The 25,465-nt window shown below is 43.2% G+C and overlaps 2 long non-coding RNA genes across 2 annotated transcripts; one reads left to right on the top strand and one right to left on the bottom strand.

The window, feature by feature from the left end:
• Nucleotides 1-1,620: 1,620 nt before the first annotated feature.
• Nucleotides 1,621-13,301, top strand: LOC113954517. The gene is made up of 4 exons (XR_003530253.1): nt 1,621-5,257; nt 6,568-10,157; nt 12,152-12,917; nt 13,190-13,301. It is a non-coding gene; the product is annotated as an uncharacterized LOC113954517 (long non-coding RNA).
• Nucleotides 13,183-17,013, bottom strand: LOC113954518. The gene is made up of 2 exons (XR_003530254.1): nt 16,976-17,013; nt 13,183-15,169 (listed from the first exon to the last, which is right to left on the bottom strand). It is a non-coding gene; the product is annotated as an uncharacterized LOC113954518 (long non-coding RNA).
• Nucleotides 17,014-25,465: the final 8,452 nt, after the last annotated feature.

The raw sequence follows: 25,465 nt of genomic DNA, 5'->3' as shown, positions 1-25,465 counted from the left end.
ATTATTATGAGAGTGGGGACAGATGTGCAGGTGATTTTTTTTTTTTTACTCCCAAAGTGGGAAAGATTACTGTAACACACAAGAGCATAATGTAAAAGTATTGTTATGCAAGTAAGAGGAACAAATTGGGAGATGTGTATGAAATTTATATATATATTGATATCAATATCAGTTTTTTATATAGATATGAATGCTTTCCATTACTAAGGAGAAAGATCAAATAGTAACAGATATTTCTCACACCTAAAACATTACAAGCATCATTTTTTGAAAAACTATTTACAAATTATTTTAACTCATGTACAAAATACACTCCAAGCAGGTCTTTAAGATTATTTCTAATCGTTCAGTAGAAATAAACAATCTATTTAGTCTGTGTTTGAAAACATTCAGTCCCAATCCATATGTTAGAAGTATACCGACCTCAAGGTGAGAAAAATATTTTAAGGTTTTCCTGTCGTCCAAAAACAGCTCAGAAGACTTTGGCAAAATCAGCGCAAAAGTGACCATCTGGGGTTTGTCTGAGAGAGCAATAAGATATGAAAGAGAAAGGGAAAGAAATGCACATGGAAACAACAGGTCCTTCTTCCTGTATGCAGCAATAACACATTTTGTTGAGATGGATGTCCTTCACGCACAAACGTATCCAAGTCTCCGGGAAATCTACAATCCAGATGAGGTAAAACTAAAACAGAAGAAACATCTGATTTTCATGGACACTGCAAGAGCCTCATTTCAAATAGCTGCTCACCCCACTTCCCTCCACTAGAATCAGTCTTGAGTATTTTAAAAATGTCCCTCTAAAATTTTCTGAACTGTCATGGTCCCTATGGCAAGCAAAAATACTGGGGAAGCACACATTTATTCCAGAATTAGGTCTTGTGATTTTACAGTGACTTTTTAGTACCCACCTCAGCCTCCTTTCGGTTTTCAAATATTGTTACTACTAAAACTCCTATTTTCTTTTCACACATCAACACTTTTTGGGGGAGGGACACAGCTCGAAGCCCGGTTGCCTCGGCTAAACGCGCTGGGCAGCAGCTGGAAAAATGGGTCACTCGCTGACAGTTGACTGACCCCGTTCTAGGCGGAATTGCAGGATGTGTCCCAACGTTTGGGTTTATTTGCTGTCAGGGAGGTGAGGGTTATCAGCACGGCTGGGAGCGGAAACAGCCCAGCAGGGCAACTTTGTGAGTATAGGGAAAGCTCCAGGAGCCTGAGGCAGCCTCTCTCCTCTCCTTAGGAGGCTGTCTCAAGGCAGGTATAAAACCTTATTAACTTGCCACAAAACGGTGACCAAGCCTTCTGACACATCACACAGCTGTAAATACACAGGCAAAGTCTGGGGCACCATCCTCCCCACGGGCACAGCCAGGGAGGCTCCGCACATCACCTCAGCCCTTCAGCCCAGGAGACAGCGCGACACCTACACCTTCATGGCAACACTGAGACAAAGCTGCAACCAGGCACACAGGGCTTTCCACGCTTCATGGCGGCACGGAATTGCCTGCCTCCTAAGCCAGTCCTGGGGCAGAAGGCTGCTGGATGAAGCCCAATTCCAGCCATTTTCACAGAGGGGTTCAGCACCGCCTGGCCGGCCCCGGGTGACCTCAGGCTGGGCGGGCGCGCGAGGCAGCTCAATGGGGGGGAAGGAGGCGCCGCCATTTCCTGTCCCCCCTCACAGTCTTGACCCGGGCAGGCGCCATGAGGGGACACACCGGGGCAGCTGCCATTGAGATGCAAATGGAGTCAATGCCTGGCACCATCGCCCGCCCTCCCCCTTATGGTGCCCTGAAAGAGGAGGTATGAGGGGAGAAAAACCTGTATTATCTCCACCTTCCCCTCATCACCTCTGCTTTCGCCTCACAGCGAGGGGCACTCCCCGCATGAGATGAGCTCAGACCTCCAGACAGAAAGTGGGCAAAGAATTAGCAAAATGCAGACAGTGTCTCCATTTTCTATTATCTCGATATCAATATCTTTACTATTGTCATCATCTTCTAAGAACTGGGATAAAAAAAAAAAAGAAAAATCTAAGGCTGGCAGCTGGTCCGGCACACCTACACAGTGCCAGCGCTCCATTTCAGCCTCAGGAGGCATTGGCGACGTGAAAATGTTTTTTCCAACAGATGTTAGTAGACTTACAATCACCTCACTCAACTTCACACAGATAAAAATCTCATACCCAGAGTGGCACATTAGACCTTACTGCCACAAAAGGAAGTTTTATTATGGAAGCAAACAGCCCTAAAAAAAAACCCCAAACCACAATTCAAACATCCAGAGATCATCACTTAGTGTTGCATAATGTCCACTGTTGAAGCCTGTGATATTGGTTTGTGTCCCCAGTGACTCACAGCATCATTTCAAACCAATTAGTATGTCAGGAGCTGTTTTATGTGAGATATCAGCGATTTTCACCATCTTTCTTACTTCTTTTCCCTTCCCCACCCACATAGCAATCTTATGTGTTTGTTTCACACAAACCCCATTTTTCTTCAGGTCACTCTGAAGAAGATGCTGTTTTGACAGCATCATGCATTTTCCCTCTTGCAAATCCATGGAAGCCCTGCCTAAGAAAGTGATAAATGGTCAGAAAGAGACCCTCACCCTCACTCTAATTAGAAGCCTTTGCTGTTTAGCAGGGTTTCAAGAGGACAGAAGCCCGAGGCAGCTGGATGGGAATACAAACCATACCATGCTCCAGCAGCTTTCTCATATTCATCCAGTGACTGAGATCCATCTGTTTATCATCAGCTGCAATACAGTCAGAGACAAAGTGCATTGTTAATAGGGTGTGTTTGAGAGAAAAGTCATAAGAAAGTGCCCTAAACTAAGTGATTTCTGAAAGTAATGGCTATGGAGTGCATACCACACAGTAGCACTGTGCTAATGGATATTTTTCTTCAGTCATTGCTATTAACTCTGTAGTATTGCTGGCAAGATTCAAAAATTAAATAGAAGGGGTGGCAAAGCACCTTCGCTAGATAAGATATTCTAGTTCCTAACTAATTCTAATTTTGATTCCTTTTTCTTGTAAGGAAAATAAGATTTGCCATACGTTATCAGAACAAGAGTTCCTTTTGGCCATAAGCTCGTCCCTGACAGTAACCTTGGACAATGCAGTGGACAAGAAGGCAATGGCCACCTAAAATAAATTTATTTTTTTTTTTTAAATTAACAACAATGTAAGAGGATGTCAGAGTTCTTCATACAGTCACCTACCTTCATAGAGCTACTTGGACTTGTATTGATTACACATGGTGCCACTTGGGGATGGAATGAAAAGCTGGACACTGGAGAAACAGAAGCACAGTAATGAGGAGAGGCTATGAAGCATGCAAAATGCAATTGAATCAGTAGAAGGCTTTCAGTTAACTCTTCCTGAAGCCTCCAAAACTCAGAAATAGAGACATCTTGCAAGCAACACACGCTTCAGTTTAAAATCAAAGGTTATAGGGTGGATTTTTTTTTCCTGTTGCCCTTGTTTCAGCTTTCAGAAATTTAATGACATTCTACACTATCAAAGCATTCATTCATCATCTTGATTTCTTGCCCCTCCCATTGTAAACTCTATTTTACTACCTTTTGCTCACTTACATACAGTCACTGTTCTTAGTAGGCTCACAGAAGATTGTCTGGAGGCAAATAGACACTCCAGTAACTCAAGCAGATTAGTTCATCTGGTGCCTGAGATTTTATATGTATGCTTGTTTTATAAAAGTTTGTGCACTTATTTCATAAAAGATAACTATCTTAAAAAATTAGCAGTTTTCTTTCTTATACAAATAAAATATGACTTTGCTTGCTAATACAAGTTGGAATATCTGAGTTTGGAATCTGGATAGAAATGAAAGCTCAGACTGGATCTTTTCCAACAGGATCTAAACCCGGAAGAATTCCAGTAGTCTCATGATACAGTGAGGAGTTATATAACACTTGCCATTGCTATGTAGTTATTTCTAAAGATGATGTCACACTTTGCTCTTCTGTGGTTCTTTTCTCTCTGTGAGGTGATCTCTGCAGCAGATTCAGGCTGCTCTTTGTTGTTGGAATGGGTGAGCCCAGCAAGAGAACCACTTTATTTCATGCATTCATGAAGTTTAACTATTGTGCCACCTAAGATCCCGTAGTCTGCTGTACAAGAGGCCATTTAATTGCTGTTACCTCTCTGCTCATCCCTGCAGCTTGCATTTGGTTTAAGCATTGCTTCCAAGTAGGGCTGCGTAAATCAAGAGCTGGGGAATTTATCCCTTTGCTTGGTAGTTTATTATAATGGTTATTAAACGTCACTGCTAAAGATACATGCCTGTACTCTGAGATTTCTGGTTTCAAGCTCAGTCTTGTGACTTATCCTGCTAAATTACAGAGTCCTTTAGTACAGATTTCCTCTCCAAAAAGGTGTTTAAGTGCTGCAATCAAGTCGCTCCTCAACCTTTCTTTGTGATAAGCTAAATAGGTTGAATTCTTGATCTCTTTCTCTGCATGCAAAACACAAGCCTTTAAAGATGTGGCAGGGCCAAGAAAGGGGGCTTTAAGCTCTCTCCCATTACAACAGTCTTGACACTTTTCCCTTTAGTTTCCACTGGAATTGCCACCGAAACCACCATTAAATGGCAATGCACTTCAGATTAAAGGAAATAATCTCTCATTTAGTTTGTATTGCAGACGACTTTGGGAGGAAAAGCACATTCTGACAGCTGTTTCCATTTCATTGTGCTTTTTGTTTTTGAAAAAGAGAAGACCATTTGTTTTCAATTTGTCTATAAATAATAGAGGAAAACACAGCTGAGGGGCCCAGTGTGATTTTTATAGAACGTTCATTTTTAGAAATCTGATAAGCTTAACCGCATATGTTTGAAGTAACATAAAATATAGAAATTTTAAAAAAAGACCCTACTTGTCATGCAATCACTTATTTATTTTATCTAGTACTTAAGCAGCATTTGTCAAACATTGTGTGTTGGGGGCAACTTTGGACCTAAATTCTGAACACATGAAGAAATATCTCGCAGGTGGAATGAACAGATTGACACTTAGCCTTTATGAGGTCAGAACTGTGGAGTTTTTTCCCCGAGGTTGAGAGTGACCTCACAAGGCAGCATGACAATTAATTAGCTCCTGTTTATCCCAGTGAGTCAGGAAGGCAATGGACTGCACCTCAATTTCACTCAAGCTGCGTTGATACAGGTCACACCTAGCAGGTTACCAGAGCCATCAGTGATATCTGATGCTCAGCCCCTCTGCTAGTGTAGAGGTAAATCGATTTTCAGCTGCATGAGGAAGCGTGATGGTAGCCTGGACACAAAAGCAAACTCCATAACTAGTTCTCTTATTTCTTCAGAAACGCTATATATATTATAAAAAAAAAAAAAAATCAAGGAGAGGGAAACGTAGCTCAAATGTAATAGCATGCCTTAGAATGTTAAGTTCTCTGTTCCCACTCCTAGTACTATAAAAATTGTTTATGACCCTATTTGTCCTCTATTTTCCTTAAGTATAATCACATCATGTCATGCCTGTGCCATTTAACTGATATATCGCGAAGCTTTTGTTAGTAACGCAGTGCTGAAGAATATTTCTGATCTGACTTGAACTTTTAACCCAAGTAGGTGAAGCCATTGGAAATAGTGTTGTTGGAGAAAGGCTGTTTTCAGCAGGATCGTAGCGTGTGAAAGCTGCGAAAGCCACTAATAAATAGAAAGGTTTTATTACAGAGGCTCTGGCCGCTACCTTGTAAGGTCTCCACAGCATCAAAAGCCCAGCCTGTTTGTATCAGCACAGCGCCTGGAAGAGATACAGCAGCCTGGAGAGGCTCCTAAATCTTCACAGGAGGTTACACTTCTAAGTGCAACCTCCTATATAAGGAAACAGGCTCTGTGTTAAAGGAAAAGCTAGACTTACGGGAAGATCTGAGGACATGAGAACACTTCCCGTGAGCCCAGTTGGCTGGAGCCATCTGTCCAACATGGGGAATACTCCTAAGAGCTCATAGGAATGGCCAGGCAGCAAAAAGACAAGTTTGCTAAGGGGCTCGTGGCAGTACAGCAATCATCACTGCCTTCATCCATGTCAGATTCCTCTTGTAAGAGTGATGTGGGGCACCAGGAGTGGTTATTAGGGAGTCTAATGGGAAGAGAATGGAACAGGAGCCACTGCCACTACTGCCTATGTAGGGTAAGTTCTGCTTTCATGCCTTGGGGGATCCCTTCCTCTTCTGTCTTAGTAGCAAAAAGCCACAGAAAGGCCCGACAAACTAACAGTGACATACAAAAATTCCTATTAAAAATATATATATATTTCCTAAAGTTTTAATGAGCTGGTTTTTGCCCAGTACACACACCTATGGTGTCTGTTGGCCTGTCTAGCTGATGGTAAACATTGCAGATTATGTCACATCCAGACTTTTAGAAAGACAGAAGGGGAACTGCCATGTCCACAGTCTTCCCTCCAGGTGCTGTACTGGCAGCAGGCCCTGCTGCTCCCCAGGGAGGCAAGCAGTGCTCTTTACTGAGAAAATGTCAGTAGACAATAACTAGTCATTTCAAGAATACGTTCTGTTTTCAGATAAACACATGGAGCATGATGAAACAAGACCTTTCACAAAGGAATCTCTGCCCTGCTCTCAGTGGACTGTCTTGACTGCACTTGCTTAGACATCAGCCAAAAGTAACTTCACTGAAACCCACGGGGAGCGTTTCAGCAAAGTGCTTTAGGGCAGGTGGCTGCCTAAAGACCTCAGCTTTAGCCCCCAGTGATTTAGAAGCACTGAATTTAAAACCACCCCCCATGGTCTCCGTGTTTGTAATATATTGATTCACAGTGCCCACATACACACCCTGGGAGGACATGACAGATTTGTTCCCGTCATCTTTCACCACTCCTTAAGGAAAATATGTAACCAGCATCCCACCTGTCACATACTGAGTCACCTCCCAGTTAAATACATTTCTTATTTGTATTTTTTCTATTCAACAGATAAACATGCTTCATTTGTCAGTACAGCTCACTTCCTCAGGAAAAGCACTGAAGGTTACGCTCTAAGAGAATGCCAGTCGCCCACCAAAACGCTTGCTGTAAGACATACGCTTATACTTCAGGAACAGTAAAGGGATTGGGACCAATCTCAATCAGACGTTGTGGGAAAGGGATCCTCTTAGACTGAAGAGGAAGGGAAATAATTCAGTTGGCATGGTGGCCAGTTTTGTCATCCAGAGTTAACATCCTGCTGTCATGCACTAATTTAAGTGGTTTTACACGCTACAGTGCAGTGTAAACCACGGATGGGAAGCTGTTCATGAGTCACAGGAACAGGTAGGCTCCCCGTGAACCCTGGATGTTCGCAGCATCCCACGGGGAGTAGGTCCCCACCCAGGCCAGGAGGTCTAAACCAGGAGCAGGAGAAGGCTGCAGGAGTGGTAAGTTCCCAACAGTATTGCACAAGCTACTATTGAATTTTATTTAGTGAAGTTAATTTTTTTTTCCTAAGAATCTTCATTCACCAAGCCTCCTCCACACATTACAGGGTATTTTTTTCAATTCATAGGTGGGTGCAAAGTTTAAGGATTATAAATGGGTTGTTTGCTACAGCTCATGCAGCAATCTGGCAGCAGAGTTAGGAGCAAGTTTGGCATTCCCACTCACTTGGCTTTGTGCTTTAATCAAACTTTATATAAGATCAAGGAGGCCCAGGAACTGGCCGTTCTATCTCTAATGTCAGGAACTGATTACAAAGGCACCAGTGGTTCTTGTTCTTGCCAATACAGCTCCAGTCTGATAGAAAATTATTTGACTGAGGGCTGGTTCAGAAAGGAGCCATAAACTGATAATACCCACGTGACCACAGGAACCAAGAACTTAATCTGTGATGGTTATTTCCCAAACTAAATATTTAAATAAACTAACATCTAAAAAATAATGAAATTTAATAAGAGATAAGCAAGGTTATAAAAGCTATTCTCTCGTAGGCTGCAGGAAATTTTGCTTCCAAATCCTCTCAGCGTACAAGGGGATTAAAAAGTCACTGTGACAGAAATAGACATTTTAACCCAAGAGCAGGTTTTCTCTTAATATCAAAAAGCATTTCCTATAGTGAGAAATTGTCAACAGACCAATGTAGTGGCAAAGCAGGGGTAGTTTATTACATTTGGATGTCCTGCCAATATATTTGCATCTACTTGCAGCCTCCTGGTTGATTTGCCACAAGGGAAGACTTAAGTCACTCATCATGACAGGTGGATCTGTTATCCAATAATCCAGGAGGAATCATGGACCCAGACACGACTTTATTCTTGCTTTTTTCTTTTAATATGAAAAAGTCTTACTTTTCTGCTCTAAGATTTCCAAATCGCTATTCCTCTATTTCAAAAGTAAGCAGTCACCATTAATGTCTGCTGCATCTTTCCTTTATGTTCTTTAGACGCTCCAGAAACAACATGTCGAGAAAAAAAAAAAAAAACCATAACAAAGCATTTTAGTCCCATAACTGGGGAGTAGAGATTGCAGTGAACCGCAGCCAGGCCGAGCATCAGCCCGACCCTGCAGGCTGCCAGCTCTGTCATCTGAGCTCAGGGAGGAAGAGGAGGAGCGGAGGCTGCAGCAGGTGCTGCGCTTGAATTCACAAGCGCAGTGACCCTCCCTAGGAGCATGGCAGGAATTTCAAATGGGATTAGCCACCCGGACAAGAGAAAGGTCATACTTGACATTTCCACTGGAAATTCTAATGCAAATAGACCTCTGATACTCATGACATTTTTTCACACGCATCTAACAGCCATACATATGTAAAAGGAAAATGATAAAATGTAATGACTAATTTATGTAAATCTCATAAAGGCAATAACACCAAGGGCTGAGCACATAGAAACATTAGTCAGGCAAAGGAGCACATGATTGTATTCCTCCTTTTATTTGCTACCATTTTAAATTGGTTCATTTTGATAGGGTTGTTATTTGTTTAGTTTTCAAAGTGCTCAGTGCTGTACAAGGAATAGGACATAGAGTCCTCGCTCGTAGTAAGGAGCATAGTGATCTCTGGGCTTTATTTTGAATGGTTTTGGTTATTGCAGTGAGGGTGGGAGGTGATAGAGGCAGAGAGAAGTCATCTGGGAAGCCAGTGATTTTTGTAGCCTACCTCAGGCTTGAATATTTACACACTGTAAAATCCTAGCTGAACACCCAACGAAAGAGTGAATTTTTGGGATTAGATCCCAGCACAATTCAAGTAGTGTACTCACAACATGAAGATTACATGGAAAATAGTTTTACAACAAAGCTTTTCTCACCTCAAGGAGCCTTAACAAGAGCACAATCACTGTGACATCATCTCACACAGCTATTTCCACGACATATCTTGATAAGCAAGTTTCCTGTCGCAGCTGTCTTCTGTAGTCATCAAATTAGACAGAAAACAAGTACTTTGGTTAATCTACCCAAATTAAAAATGCCGGTCGGAACGATAGCAGGGCGGGGAGGGGGGATATTTAGGTTGTCCTGCTTTTGTTGTTGTTTTACACAGCAGACTACGCTGCTCAGCAAACCATCAGAGGAGCGCTGTGGTATCTGCACGTCTTCCAGTACAGGCAGGAAGATAAGTCAAACCTAAATATAAACTGAGTAAAGAAAACCCAATGCTGTCAGCGTCTTATTCAAAGTTTTGCTTTCAGCACAATCAAGAGCAGATTCTACCCCGCTTACCGTCATCACCAGTTGTATTTCAATACGTTTATTCCTGCACTGTAACATCATTTCAAAGGGCAGTGCCTCATTTTCCCCAGCTAGGGGGTGGGGAAAACATTTCTTAAAGTGCTTAAAGCTTGTTTATTTTTCTTAAGGCTAATTACCTGCTCGCAATGACTCAATTTTGTTTATTACGACTTTTAAAATGACAAGTTCATCTGCCACCGGAAAGCAGAGATGCTTTAGTGACAATGAAAGACCACAGTCCTGCAAGCACTTATGCATATGCTTCACGTTTTGCATGTAAATAGTCCCATTGACTAAATCCCAGTTCTTTGAAAGGAAAGAAAAGACTGAAAGGCAATCATTGTTTTCCCAGGCAAACAGTGCTGGAGAAGAAAGGAACAAGTTAGGAATATAGAAAATTAACTCATTTCCTGTCTCCCATCATATGCACACATATCCTGAAACGACTTCAGGTATCTAAAGTTTCTCCTGTATGCAACCCAGTTTTTCAGCATCTTAATGCTTCATTAATTTTCCAAGGCAATTTATTTAGGCAGATTTAATATGGTAAAAGAAAAAAGCTTTCAAAGATTGTTCAGGACAAAACAGTGTGAGCAAGCAAAAACCAACTCTAATATTCAGTCTCCTGTAAGTAGTAAAAAAAAAAAAAATAAAAAATTCAAACAACTATCAAGGAAGCAGAAGTGTATTTAAACTCTGTAGAATTTAAATAAGTCAAACCAGTCTTCCCAGTTAGCTCCATCCCCTTTTCCTCTCTGCAGGATAATTGCATATTGTATATTGCTTCAGTTAAAGCCACTCTAGGCTAGAGCTGGCAGGACTGAATCACAGAATGGCTTGGGTTGGGAAGGACCTCAAAAACCATCTCATTCCACCCCACCCCAACCCCCACCATGGGGAGGGACACCTTCCACTAGACCAGGGTTCTCAAAGCCCCATCCAACCTGGCCTTGGACCCTTCCAGGGATGGGAGGGATATCCACAGCTTCTCTGGGCAACCTGTGCCAGGGCCTCACCACCCTCATAGGGAAGAATTTCTTCCTTGCGTCCAATCTAAACCCACCTTCTTTCATTTTAAAACCATTCCCCCTTGTCCTGTCTCGTGTTGTGAGCTGAAAATGTACTTGGACCCCGTAGGAACAAGGCAAGGATAAGCAGCCAAGCCAGAGCAATTTTGGCCTGAGCACAAGGAATCTCCCAGGTGCCCTCTCTAACCGAGGAGGAGGAGCTCACAACCTTGATAAGGAATCCACCCCCCCACCCCCCAAAGAGGATGGGGAAGATCAAGCTTTAGTCCAAGAGAAACCTGTGGATGATAACACCCTTGATTTAAGGGCATGAAATGACCACTTGATGTGTTTTAGAGCATGACTTCCTCTGTGAGCACGTTATCACAGTATAACGTGAGAAGCCAGCTAAGGTAGCCCACATCAAAGCCCACACTGCTGTGGTTGGCTTGCAGAAGTTTCAGCTGGCTTGCCTGTCTCTGTCCTACAACACCACAGCCACAAGTGTTGACATACACTTAAGCCCCCTGACGTGCGTATGGCACGGGGTAAGAGCTGCCGTGGGCTGCAGCCCAGCCCACAAGATGTAGTCAGTGGCCCACAAGATGTAGTCAGTGGGCAAAGAGGTGTCACTATCTGCGGAAAAAAATCTGAAAACACGCACAGAAGTTGAAAACAACATTGCTGACAGTCGTGGGCATCTTACTGGCTAACATCAGCAGAGATATTAGCAAGTGGAAATAGCCCTGTTACAAATATGCGGGTTCCTACGCAGGACAATGAGAACAGATATACTACTTTGCCTTATACCGGGTTATGTTTTTTTCCACTTGGTAAAAAGTCATGAGTTACTCTGGAGTCTCTTCTGCTATTACTGACATCTTTCAAACCTGACTGAGTAACTGCCATCACTGAACCCACATGAGAGATTTGACAAGTGGAAAGAATTAAAATAAATTTGCTGGTAGAAATTTTCCTATAGCTGTTCTTCATCAATTCTCATTAAAAAAAGTATCCTGAAGTCGCACAAATTAGAAACTGTATAAAAGCAATTTAGGCTGGAACTATTGCTTTGAGGTTCCTTCCAACCTAAAATATTTAAATATGTAAATTCCTTATAATAGCAATAACTTTGGCATAGGGGAGAAGACAGAGCAGCAGTCATTACTCTGAATACAACCAAAAGATATGGGTACAGATCTGGGTTCAATTAACACAGCTTGTGTTAATTGAACAGTTCTTGTAGCCTTGAGAGCTACAGGTGACACAACCTCTGCTTCTCAGCTGCCCTGACAAGTCTTCCAAGCAGTGCAACTGAACCTATACAAATATTTCAGTATTTCTTACTGTCTAAAAATAACACTTTAATGGATAAACTGGGTGTGCAAGGGAAAATGCATGGAATTAATTAAGAATCATAAGCAAACTCTTCCTCACAGAGAAGTCCTATGACATCTAACAACGATGAAACCAACAGGCTCCTGTAGCAGATTGGTCTGAGAGCAGGTAGGACCCAGGTGGAGGCACCTGCCCCAGCTCCCTGCTGCCACCTTGGCTTGGCAACATTCCTCACTGGGCCCAGGTTTCCAGCAGCTGCAGCCCAGTCAGGCAGGGAACAGAGCTCACAAGCTGCCTTCGTGACACAGAACACGCCCAATCCACACCACAGACATTCGTGTTATTTACCAGATGAAGGGGTGGCCTTGACAGAATTAAAAAGCTGCTGATGAATCACTGAGTCCAAGAGAGCTAATACATAATTTTTTAAAGGTTACTATTCAAGGGAGCAGTGTAGTGCCCACTACTAACAAAGGGATTGTGGTAACCAACAAATTATCCCCTGTAGACAATTCTTCCAAAACTGGGTAGTGATAGAATCCCAAAGAAAAGCTCCATCAGGGTAAAAAAAAAATAAAAAAAATAAATTAAAAAACTCAAACTGAAATACAAAGAATAAAAACCTTGCAGAACAGTGATCTTTCTCCTTTAACTTCTACAGGACTGGAAACCAGATGTATTTACTTTTTTTAAAATTTATTTATTTTGCCAGACTGCTAAAGACTAAGCTGTCTTGAATACATATTGAAAACTTAATTCAAAAAACAACTTCCTTAATTTTAGCTTTCGGATCACTGAACAACCTACAGGACGCCAGCTTCTTTCCTGCTGTTTCTAAGCCAGTCCAGGTCAAGCTGAAGGAGAAAGGTAGGTTTGGGGTTTGTTTCATTTGGTTGTAGGCTAAAACTCAAGGTCTGTTTACTTAGGAAAGATTCCCACCCCCATAAATAGATGCAGTACATTTTATATTTAATAGAAAATAATACAGGATATGTCAAGGGAGGCATAAAGCACAATCAGTTCTAGGTTTTGGGGGTCAAAATTTCTCTAGAAACCCTATTTTCCTCCTTACTACATTTTACAGAATTTCCATAACCTTACATAAATACCACCTCTTTTTTTTTTTTTTTTGTCTACAGGTAACTGGAAAGATTCCCCGTTTCTAAAGCTATCAAAACTGCTTTTTGGAAAAGGATCAGTTATTTCCACCAGGGCCTGAGAGCATCTCCCTGAAATAACTCCTCTGGCCACTTCATCAGTGAAACACAGTGGTTTCACAGCTCAACACCAGCTGGAGGGTTTTGGGGCAGATTTCAGCTCACCTGCCTGCACAGCTGGGCACAAAAAATCCCATAGAAGAGAAACAAGGAGCAGTTTTGCTCCCTGTCTCCAATGAGGAGCTAACGGCTTGGAAAGGAGCACGCAGCGGTTCGCATCAGTGCGCGAGATGAATATAAAAACCAAACCAAAGCACGATTTGTTTTGCAGTTTATTAAAGGAAATGTTTTCATATAATTAATCATGGTCCGCGAGGCTGCTTTATCCAACGCAGTTCCTCCCTACCCCCAGCCATCCCACATGGAGCCTTAGCCGGACTAAAATTTTGCAAAGCCTTGCATTGTTCTCCCTGACACCGGATCAGCGGACACAAAAAAGCAACTGCCAGCTCAAAAGCAATCCGGCGATAGAGCCTGGTGCTATCTAATCAAGGGCAAAAGGTCACTTCCGAACAACTGGGCAATAAAAGATTATTTCCAGCCGCAGAACAGAAAGGCCCAGTGGTGGATGCTTGAAAGAGGGGGGTGGAAGGAGGGCAAAAGGGCTCCCGTCTGTGGGAGGAAGTGCATTGAATAAAGCCAGCAGACGGGAACCATCTGGCTTTGTGCGTGGTCTGTTCTTCAGAGGAGAGAGAAAGCCCCCTCAGCGGGGCCAGTGACTCCATGCAATGATTCAAACTTTTCTTCTTTTTTTTTTTCTTCCTCCCCCATCAATTTAAAAGAGGCTTTTCCCAGGCACCAAAAAATTGGAAATGGGAACTTTCCCAACACGCGGATGGACGTGTCTTATCAAGTGCAAGATGCAAGATGGAGCCCACGTTTTAATTTGGTCATGAGAGATGGCTCTTATCAGGGAGCAAGGCCTGGGGATAACCAGACAAGGCTTTTTTTTGTTTGCTTTGTTTTTAAGAATGGCTTCAGGAGAAAGCTCCCAAGGACCGAGCACACTCAAATTCCCAATAAACCAAGTTTGATTGCATTTTTCAACAGCAAACAGCGTTTTCAGCAGTATCACCTTTATTATGTATACTTCATGCATTTCCCCCCTTCCTCTCGCTCTCCACTTGTTATATGGCCTCACTTGAATGAAAGCAAGAAAATAAAAGGGCCAGATTACATTCAGTCCAGTTGCCATGGCCTGTGGGAGGGCAGAATTGCAAACACTTCAGTACAAATGGTACAATCCCTCCTCCCTCCCTTCACCCCTGCAGTTGTCCTCCATGTCCTCACTTTCCCTCACTCTGTGGTTTGCACCGGAGGCCCTTGGCACTCAGCAGCGAGGAGCTGAATCTATTCAAGTGCCCAGACACCTCCTCCGTTCACTAGTGAATTAACTTTAAGCATGCAAATCACACTAATCCAGAATTCACAGGAGAGGAAGTCAGGAGGGTTCCCAGTGGTCTGGGAAATATTTTTCCTTTGGGGAAGGGAACGGGAGGGGGGGGGGGTTCATTGCACTCTTCTTTACAGCTCGCTGCAGGTCACTCTGGCTCATCTCAAAGAAAGTTTAGTTCAGAGGCTCAGCTTGACATTCATTGGTTTCTAAATCGGAACCTCTTGAGCGATTGTCCCAGCAATCCCAGGGATTGGGGCCTGAGCAAATAGCCCCCGACTAATTCTGCTGTAGTAGGGGGGAAACGAAGCAGTTAAATGTCCAGTTTATCAACAGAAAACAACAACTGAGCCTTTGTCCTAAGAGGGTGCAGTAGGAAACCGTTTGGCAGGGCTCATCTGCATGAGAAACCAAGGCAGCTGGGAAACACCGACATACAGTTTAGAGAGAGATCCATGAAGACGTTGGAGGAGAAAAATATTCCATACGTTGATTCTCTATACACCCACCTCCAAAAAGGAAAAAAACCTCAGGAATTCTAAGCCAGACATGGGTTGACAACTGAGGGGCTTTGTCTTAAAAGCAAAAACAAACAAACAAAAAACCCACAAAGCAGGAGTAAAAACTGAGAAACGTGACACAGCAGGTCCTCTGCTGTAGCCTATTTGTTACAAGACCAAAAAATCCCACTCCCAACAGCAAGTTGACCAAATGGTCAAAGCCAACAGCTGTGGTATTTATTCTCTACAGCTCTGCAAGTTAAGGCAGTGCAAAGATACCAGAGTTTCTGCTATTGTAGAGTTCCACTATAGTCTCAACACAAGTCTAGACATCAAACAGATATAGAAATGCAGAACATAATTGGGACACACAAACAACAAGGAAAACTATGGAGTTGAAATGGACCATTACAAAGTAGGTTAAAAAACCCAGTGTCACTCCTCCTGCTCGTCAAATGAGTTTTTTGCCACTCAGTACTGATCTATTCTCAGTTTTTACCCAGCTAAGGGTTTCTAAGCAGTCACAAACATTTTTCTCTAAGGATTTTTGGACACCAGAAGGTGTTAGAAAAGCGCAGGCAAAGGACTTTCCCACCACATTCCCTATTTCTTCTAGAGTTGAGCCAAAAGCCCTGTCCTGTTGCTCATAGTGAGGTCTATAACCCATACATCAGACGTGGAAACTGCATTCCACTTGCTCATCAAACCCAATGAGAAAACAAGCTGAAGGTGAGGGGGGTAAAAAAACCAAAACCAAATGTAAAGCAGGTGAGCCTCAGGTTAAGACAACTGCTTCTTTAACAGCCACTTTCAGCACTTCAGAAAGTGAAACCACTTACTGGAACAACAAAGCTCTGTGCAAGGAGGAGGGGATATCTAAGAAAATGTGTCCCTGGAACAGCCCCTCTAGGGACAAGACAAGGGGAGATGACAAGGTTATCATCAGGAAGATCACAGCCCCAAACTCCAAGGTCACAACCCACAGGAACTTCCACAAAGCTTTTAAAGAGAAGCAAATCCAACCTTTCCTGGATTGCCCAAAAAAAAAAAAAAAAATCCACCCAAAGGGATGCTTCCATGGCCATCAGCACAATATTCACATTCCAGTCGCAACGGAGCCAAACATCTTCACTGCAGTGGAGGCAGTTCCTACTCCCACGTACCATGATTAAAAACCTAGAGATCCACAGTTATTTCAGAGCTTCACCAGCATTCTTTGAGGCCAGAGCATGCCCTATGCTGAGCAGCCACCCTGCTTTCCACTCCACTTAGCATTAATTACAAGCCTCTTTCTTGGATAGCTTGGCAGCTTTGTGGTTCAAGGGGGAAAGGGAAAAAAAAAATAAAATCTCATCCTATTAAGTGTAGCCCAGCGACCAAAAGATTCTGAAAGATAGGAAACCCTTCTCAGCATGAACAAACAGCAGAGCTGCACTTAAAAATACAGGTTTTAATTGCAAGTGGCATTTCCAAGCTACCCTGCTCCTGGGGCCACCTCGAGGAGGGCCAAGCTATCAGACAGTTAATACCCTCAAACAAACAGCTTCCCATTCCCAGTCACAAACAGGGCTTGCAAGGCTTTAAACATGCCCCATTTGTATCACAAAAGCCACTCAAAGCCCCTGTTCTGGAGGAGGCTCAGCTCTAGTTAGGCACCCAACAAAGACTAAGTTGGTAAGAACTTCGATTTGTCTCTCTGGCTGACCCAAAACCAGCACTTTGCCAAGAGCAGATACTGTAATTCTCTACCAAACCCCTGTAGCTTGGTCACAGATTATAGACCATTTTTATGTGATATCCTTAGCACAGACTCACCAAATGCAGACCATGTACTCCAGTGGGACTCCAGAAGGGATTCAGGCACACAGCACAGCTCTCCTTTAATAAATAACCTCCTGGGTTTAAGGCTGCAGGTCTCAGGGCAAACCTGAAGAAGACCAAGACAAACCATAACCTGTCTCAAAAAGAACAGGCCTGCTTAATGCCCCTATATATAAGCAAAGGCTCATGTCCTGGGTGTCTCCCCTCAGCTGTGGTGAATTTGGATCTCCTAATTCTGTGGAGTACCCCAGCTGCTCTCAAGAGGCACAAATGAGTTTTCCACCAGCTGAGTGTTACTAAAAGCTTTCAGAGCAGATTTTTTTCGTTTTACTCTGAATTTACAGATCCTGGTGCATTAGTCTGCCATACTCTCAGTATCCTAACTGGTTTAGCCAACAACACACACAGGCACTGCTCTGTCTTGCTGATGTGGGATCCTTTAGGTTTGTAACCTAAGGGAAATATATTCCAGTAATGTACTTTGCCGATGAGGCAAGCCACCAGTCTTTCTTACATCCAGTTGTAAATCAAACCGTTTCCTGCCTAAGTCTAGATAAGAATATACCCCCCAGGCTATGCACCAGCTGACAGCACCAAGGCCTTTTGTTAAGGAAATGATTGCAGATGACTAAGTGCTTTCACCTGTTTCTCTTTGCCAGGTAGCATCTCCTCTCCATGCCTGGACTGAGCAGAAGCTTCAGCAGAAACTTGAAGCAAAGACTCCTTAGACAAGAAATGCCATCTTGAACTTGGCTTTACAGGCCATCCCTGCATTTTCAGTGCAAGAGGGCAAAGCAGACAGAGCCACCTGAAACGCTCCCTTTATAACCATATCCTGGTACAGTCTGGCTCCTTCACTTGGGGAAGTATTTAACTCCAATTATGGCTGAGCCTGACAGCCTTTAGCTTCCAGCCCATTCCATGCCCTGTAGCTGTCCTGTTGTGACAGACAGCTTTAAAAGTAAGGTGATGGCCAAAGAAGAAGGATGTACGGATTATGGTGCACAAAACCCACAGCCTTGCTCTGAGGTACAGCATGGTGAGATGGTGTGCAACAGCAGGAAAGGATGGGGAAGCAAAAACAAATGTTACCACTTGTCCAAAAATGCCAGGAAGAGCAATATCTCTAAATAATAGGAGATGAAACCTAACCCTTGCGTCTCAGCCAAGCCTCGAGCCAGTTTAAGGAACCTTAAAAAACATTTTCCCTTCTGACTCTGGTGTATCATCGCACAACCTTGTCCAACTCATCCATTGCTTTGTTGCTGTCGTTGCTCACACTTGTGGTGTCTTACTGCTGCCCTCACCACCCAGCGAGGGGGTTCACCTCCGTGGGATGCTTCCCATTGTTGCTGCAGGCATGAAACCGAAAACTCTGATGTCATGTCTCATAACCCATCAACAAGTGCCTTGTTTAAAAGAGAGCGATCAGATGAGGTCACCAGGAGTCTTAACTATTCTCTCTTTCTGGCACAGCACCTCCTTATCTGGGAGGCATTGCAGGAAGATACCGTAAAGGTTATGTAAAATCAAACCAGAGTTGTCAGGTGTTCCTCTGCCCATCATTTGTTTTGGCAAATTTACGTCCTCTGGAAAACATAACAGAGGCATCATTTTCCACAGCAGAACATCATGTACGAGCGAGGCTGACAAACAGCAGTGTCTGCCCAAAGGCACTGGGGGAGTTAGAGGCAAGAGAGGAAAATCTTTGCCTTATGCTGAGTGCATATGCAAATATCCCCACACATCTCTGTGCCCACAGAACGTAGGAGGAGGAAAGGGTTATCTATCACCCAGCTCCTTTCATGGGAGACATTTTTATTATTATTTTATTATATAATTGTATTGTACATAAACACAGAAGAGCCAGAAAGACCCTTTACATTGGCATCTCGTGGAAGTACTGCTGCAGTTACAGCTGGGAAAGGTGATGGGCACATACCTGGGAAGGGCTCTGACAGCATAGAGACCACAGAGGTACAGCAGCCTGGTCTCTGCAGTGCACACTGGTTACCAAGGGCTAGTTCTTCTTCCCCTCTGGAGAACAGAACCTAAGAAACCTGGAAACTAAGCACAGGCCCAAGGAAGGTACTTGAAACACCTCAATGTGGAATAATGGAGAACAGAGGGCTGGATTTTAAGTGGACTGTGGTGGTTCAAAGCAGCTTGTGTTTACAAATACAACTACATTGTAAGTTTATGTCATAAATACACATAAATACATTTAGTGTTATAGCAACTCACATTTCCCTAATACAAGGGTACAGGATTTAGAGCACTAATACCAAAAGCCAAAATTATTGAACTTCTGCTAAAATGTTTTGTGGTTTTCTAAAGAAAGGAAACCTTTTTTTTTCATTTATATCTCTGTATATTCCTCAACTATTTGCAACGAACTGCAGAAAGGAGGAAACGATCAGAATCCCCGAACAAACCTACCACTATCAATGAGGCAGTTCTACAGCTTGGCTCTAAGCCTCTGCTCAGAATCTCTTCCTCCTCTTTTTTAGAGCTCCTGATGAAGATGAGCAACAGAGGGCATGGGCATCCTTCCATCTGCTCCCACTCTGGAGAAGAGGTACATCCAAAGTGTTGCAACTCTGCAATCCTTTTCTCCTTCTGGGATAGTTTCTATGGTAAGACTTGCAGTCTAAAAGATATCACTGAAGTCACAGTAGTAAGAGGGGCAGGTACAACAGAAAGGAGGAGAAACAGAAGTAAGTTATTGAGTCAGACAGTTTTTCCAAGCCTAGCAGATGGTGAGAACAAGAAGCAAAAGTCATGTTCACAGTTAAAGCTAATGAAATTCTACAAGCCTCATGGGAAACTCAGAAACACAGGCATTAAGTGCAGAATTCCTTCTTGGTTTTGTTTCCTTTTTAATACTTTACTTGTTTACTTGTTAAAATGCATGTGGATGGAGTGCAGGGACTGAACTTCCTCAGGTGCTGCTAGATATGTCCCATTTTTGGATCATAGCCATGTATCCATGTCTGCAGTCTCAGTAACCACCCACAACGCTGTGTCTTCAGGCAGGGAGGTAAGGAAGGAAAGCAGGTGACTGCCTCGGTGCCTGAGAGCACATTTAACACAGAGAGGCAGCCCTGAAGACCACGTGCTGCCTCCAGGTGTGGCACTGTATGGCACCTGCCACCACAGTCAGGCACAAGAAGTTCCTTCCCTTCTTCTCTCCTGGGTGCCCTGTCTGTTATAAACAGTTGCATCAGCATTACCAAAAGAGGCAGCAACTCCTCAGGCCAGTGGTCCCTCCACCAAACTGGGCCCTCGCTGAGAATCCCACAATGGTTTGGGTTGGAAGGTACCTTAAAGACCATCCAGTTCCAACCTCCTGCCATGGGCAGGAACACCTTGCACTAGACCAGGTTGCTCTGAGACCCATCCAACCTGGCCTTGAACACTTCTAGGAATGGGGCAGCCACAGCTTCTCTGGGCAACCTGTGCCAGGGCCTCACAGGGTAGAATTTCTTCCTAATATCTAATGTAAACCTGCCCTCTGCCATTGCAGGATTTACTGGAGCAGGTTTTACCAGACTGAGCTTTTCCATCTCTCCTCCAGTTTCTGCACACATACAGTCAGTCGGCAGATACAGAATGCAAGTGGGCATTTACATACCCAGCAACTACATTATGTGTGTGCACAAATCTCCTGAGTTCTCAGGAAGTCTTCACACACACAGGAAGGCCAGATAGATGTTAGCTCTACATTCCCAAAGAGAAATCTCTGCTATCAGCATGTTCAAAGCTCTATTTTCAGTTTCCCCATTTCTTTTTTCATAACTTGCCACCACGTTACCTCACAGCCTGCAATGTGCACATGGGATTCACTTCTGAGGGCAGGTGACTCTTACTCTGTTCTCCATTTCTTACCTGCAAGGAGCCTGAGCATCCCAATTTAGAGGAGTTCCATCTGACCCAATTAATTTTTAGATAAATACTAATAACAGTGCAAGAAGCATGTCTTTCTCTTCCTTGTAGGTATCCACAGCTCTCCATTAACAAGATAAGGCTAAACAACAGCTACTTACATCTTTATGTGGTAAAACAAGCTTCTGTATTTAAGATAAACTTTACAGGACAGGTGGTTTCCTAGACTGGAATATCCACAAGAAAACATTTAACTACCGTACATAAACGTCAACAAGGTATGAGAAGAGTGCACCTAATAAAGGAGATAGAGGCCACAATAAAAAGGGGCCCTAAATCAAAGAGCAGGTTCACACCAGCAAACACTCACACATACTGGGCTGATTGAAAGCTTGTCCAGACTGTGCTGCTCAGCCTTCAGCATTGCTGGCAACCCAGCAGCTCTTCTGGTCTGCCTTTTCATGTGTTTGCCTGGAGGTTTGACCCACACCATCACCTTGCTGGGGTTATGGCTGGGACTGCATCCACAAGACTGCCCGTGCAGTATCTATATTGGGAGGCTCGGTGTGTACTTCTACTTTTATCAGCTTTCAAAAAAAGAAAAAAAAAAAGAGGGGGGGAAACACAGAGCAAACATTATCTATTGTTAATTACCTGTAAAGTAGGGCTTTTGCCACTTCCCCAGTTTCTAAGAGCTCTGAAGTGAAACCTGAAAGAAGCCACCCATTGTTTCCAATTGTGCAAGAGCCAGGAGCAAATAGGGCTCAAATTGCAGCTCTGAAAGGCAGCAGGAAATTGGCAGCCCGGTAATCTGCTCCCCACCATTCAGGGGAACAAAGGCGACATTCCTCCTCAAGTAGTCACCATTAGAAACCCAAGGCTGATCTATTTAGTAAGGCCCACAGAATAAATCTGTGGAAATAAAGAGTTTTAATTAGAAGGCCATAGGATATGGCTCTAGTTTCCAGCCCTGCAAGCAACATGTATTATTTAGGCTCCTGCCTCGTTTCCCACATACCCAAACGCTGACACCCAGAGATCAGCATCACTGCCATTTTCAAATATTATTTAAAAAAAAAAAGACCCCAAAAACTAATAAATGTGGAAACTGTTCATTACAGATGGATCACACTGTACAGTGTGTTGTACCAAGACCAATTCAAATTGGTCCCTGTGTTAGGATTATGTATTTTCCCCCTAGAGTATTAACAATCCTTCTAAGCCATCACACCCACCCACCTATGGCATATTACAACCTACGACTTTGAAATATTCTCCAAAAAGTGCTACAGTTTCAGGCAGGAAGAGGTTTTCCCATCTATCCTTCTATCCATCCATTCATCTCTCTGTACAGAAGAATGACTCAGTAATTAAACCACTGCTGGTCAAAGGCTCCTGGTTGTGTCAGTGCCTCACAGCGTGGCTCCTCGCAGCCCTCCAGCCTCGCTCTTCCCACCAGCCAAAGGGGAGTATTTCCCTCAGAGCTGTGTCACCAGGCATAGTTGATTTCAAATAACATAAGTCCAAGTGCAGAATGCTTTCAGCTACTTGCTAAGGAGGTATTGCAATTTTTCCACCTGAACAGATAAAGTTCTCCCAAACCCAGTGCATTAGAGTTGTCAGCAGGAAGAGCAAATCAGGTCAACTTTTCCAGGGGATGTTATCTGCACCTGGCAGCAGTGATGGGTGACTCTAGAGCTACCATGGCAAATGCTCCTGCTGCAGTACAGGGCAAGGGATGGAAAGGGAGGAAACAAGCACACAGGCTTTAAAGCTCCAGGTTTGAAAGCCCATACAAAAATGTCTGTGGAGGCTCCAGAAGGGGGTCTTATGTGTCTACCACTTGCTCCCAGAGAGACCCTTTGACTATTTGACACAGCAGAATTGATGCGTTTTCAACTATAACAGTATTTCCTCACAATCTCTTGCAGATCAGTAAATTCAAGCCCAGGTAGGGCCAAAATTTGGCAAAGTTCATACCTAGAGCTGGACTTTGGACTGAAACAATATCATAAGATCCAACTACATGTATTTCCCACCCTGACTGACCGGGCTGATCCTCACCATGATTAGGACAAGATACAGAATATGTAGAAATGTATTAAATCAGCAAGTGCCTCAGTGACAGCACAGGTGCTCATGTAATCATAAGTCATTTCATCCAGAAGAACTTTCCATGCTATGTAGAAAAGTGAATAAGTGTACAATTATTCTCTCAGAGAAAAGAGGTTGGACAAATGAGACCAGACTTAGATAAGGAGACCTTGATATAAAAAGAAGGTACATTGCAATCTCCCAGTATCCAGTTTAGAGAAAAGCTCCAGCACTTCCCCCTTCCTTCCAGGCAACTCGTTTATTCATTTTCATTTGGAAGTGTCCTACACATAAAGTGCATGGATCAAAAAGCAACAAATCAAACATCACACAAGAAACGATGCTTTAGAGAGGACCTTTACCAGGTCATGTAAATTCATCTCTTCCTCCTGTTTGAACTGTGGAAGACAAATCCTTGTGGCACTGGAAGAACTGTGAGGTGGTTCGAAAGCTGAAGCATAAAACCCCAGCAGTTTCATTCAAAACATCCATTAAATAGTTAATCAGTTATGTAATTTCAGCAAATGTTTTGGGTATTCCAGCTACTTCTCAGTCACTTTATCCTACAGACTGAGCACATCCTAACACTTATGAACGCTCAACATTCCTAAGGCAGTGTAAGAGCTCTGTCCCCTGGCCAACTCAATCACTGGTGTAAATCCATCAACTCCATTCAGAAGAAATATTCCATGGAATAAACCCAGTCATACTATGGCAGCGACCCCGAGGGGTCAGGCAGGATGTCCCATTGTGCTCCTTCTTGCACAAACACAATGGGGTTCAGCCCCTTGGGGCAGAGCCTCTGTCAGACGTTTGTGCCTCCGGACAACGTGTTCTGGAGGATGTTTGTTTTCAGGTCGCAGCACTGTAAGTGTATACAAAGGTTTACAAAACAGGGCGTGCTTCCAATGCCAGAGGCACTGCTATCGGGCACACCTTTCTCTAAGGACTAACCAAATGTATGTTTCCTTGCTTCAAAAAAAGAGCAATTCACGCACTTTCAAGCTAATTTTGGAATTACTTCCCCTGGAAGTACACTGTTTCTCTTCCTTTTCTAATACTCTCACATTCATGTATCAGGATGATACTGAAAGATGCAGGTAACTTCTAGTTCTTCTTTGATGCTAAAATCAAAAGTTATTCACTAAGATTAGGGTTTCACCCCCATATAATTAAACCTAAGAAGTAAGACCATGTGTGGTCTGCAGGAAACCTGTCCTGAATTTGTATTTATCAACAAGTAAATAAGAATCTCACCTCAAGACACCTTCACCAGGAGGAGTGTGAATGGCAGCTGCAAGCATCATACTGAGAAAACCAACAGCACTGCATCTCTTTATCACCAATATAAACCAAGCTGTAAATATCACTCTGGAGATTACAAGTTTTTTGAATAGATCCTTCCAGTAAGTACGGAGCTTGTTAACAAAGGCTTCATATGGCTGGGTAACTAATGCCAAGGGGAGAAGCCATGCCTTGGCTCCTCTCATAAACCAGAGGAAGGTGAAACAGCCACAGCAAGGAAGTACAAATGATGAAGATCTGCCCTGAAAGCAACTTGTCCACCAAATGAAGGCTCATCAGAATGAGACCTGTGCAACCCGTTTGCTGTGTCAGGCTGGTAAATCCAGCTGTGTGACAGCAGAACAAAATTTTATTCCAGGTTTCTGAAGCACCAACATGACTGACACAAATGCTGCAGCTGGAAGAAAGCCAACAATTAATCAGGATTCCTTAGAATTTGGAGGTAATTTTAGCAGAACAAGAAATGCAGAAGTATCAGTGAGTGCTGAACATTCCTCCAGGACAAAAATCTATTACTTCATATAAGTCCATTAAAACACTTCATCTAGCCCCTTTAATCCCTCTTAACAGATTTGCTTTATCACAGGCAGAGGAGCTAATCCTCTCCCACCTGTCTCTATGATATGGAACCATAAACAAGAGCAAGTCCTTTTCATTTGTTAAGCATTATCCCCCCTCGGATAACGCTATCACCCACACCAGCATTAGTGTAATGAAGCCGTCTTTAGAGAAACACCCCAACCCTGAGCTCAGATTCTCACCCTAGCCATGGATTCCTCCAGCAGGAAATGTGGAAACATTATTTACCAACTGGTTTTATTGGTAAATTATCATTTCCAAAACTCATCTCTTACCCTGAGTTTCAAGACACTAAGCAAAGCAAGACTTGGATTCCGGCTTGCTGAAGGGACTTCCCTTTTTCCTTCAGCCCAGACCTTATGTAACACATCTGAGGCCTCTGCTGCGTATGACCAGATGGCAGCCTTGGCCAAATCCATCACCAACCCTTACAATTAGGTTAGTAGGTCAGCTGAACTTATCAACTAATTACACCATCATTTATATAGAGTTCTCTTTATTTTTCAAAACAAGATCTCAACACTATCAGAAAACAATCAAGAAGTAATTTTTATGACCTGCATTGTAACAGTGACAGTCTGACACTCTACAGACCTGTTGGAGTAACCCTGGACCACCTAC

The sequence above is a fragment of the Corapipo altera genome, unplaced genomic scaffold (assembly GCF_003945725.1).
Source record: "Corapipo altera isolate COAL_440 unplaced genomic scaffold, ASM394572v1 255, whole genome shotgun sequence".
NCBI classification, from domain to species: domain Eukaryota; kingdom Metazoa; phylum Chordata; class Aves; order Passeriformes; family Pipridae; genus Corapipo; species Corapipo altera.
Note: the sequence above shows the minus strand (reverse complement) of the source record. Positions and strands in the feature narration are given on the sequence as shown.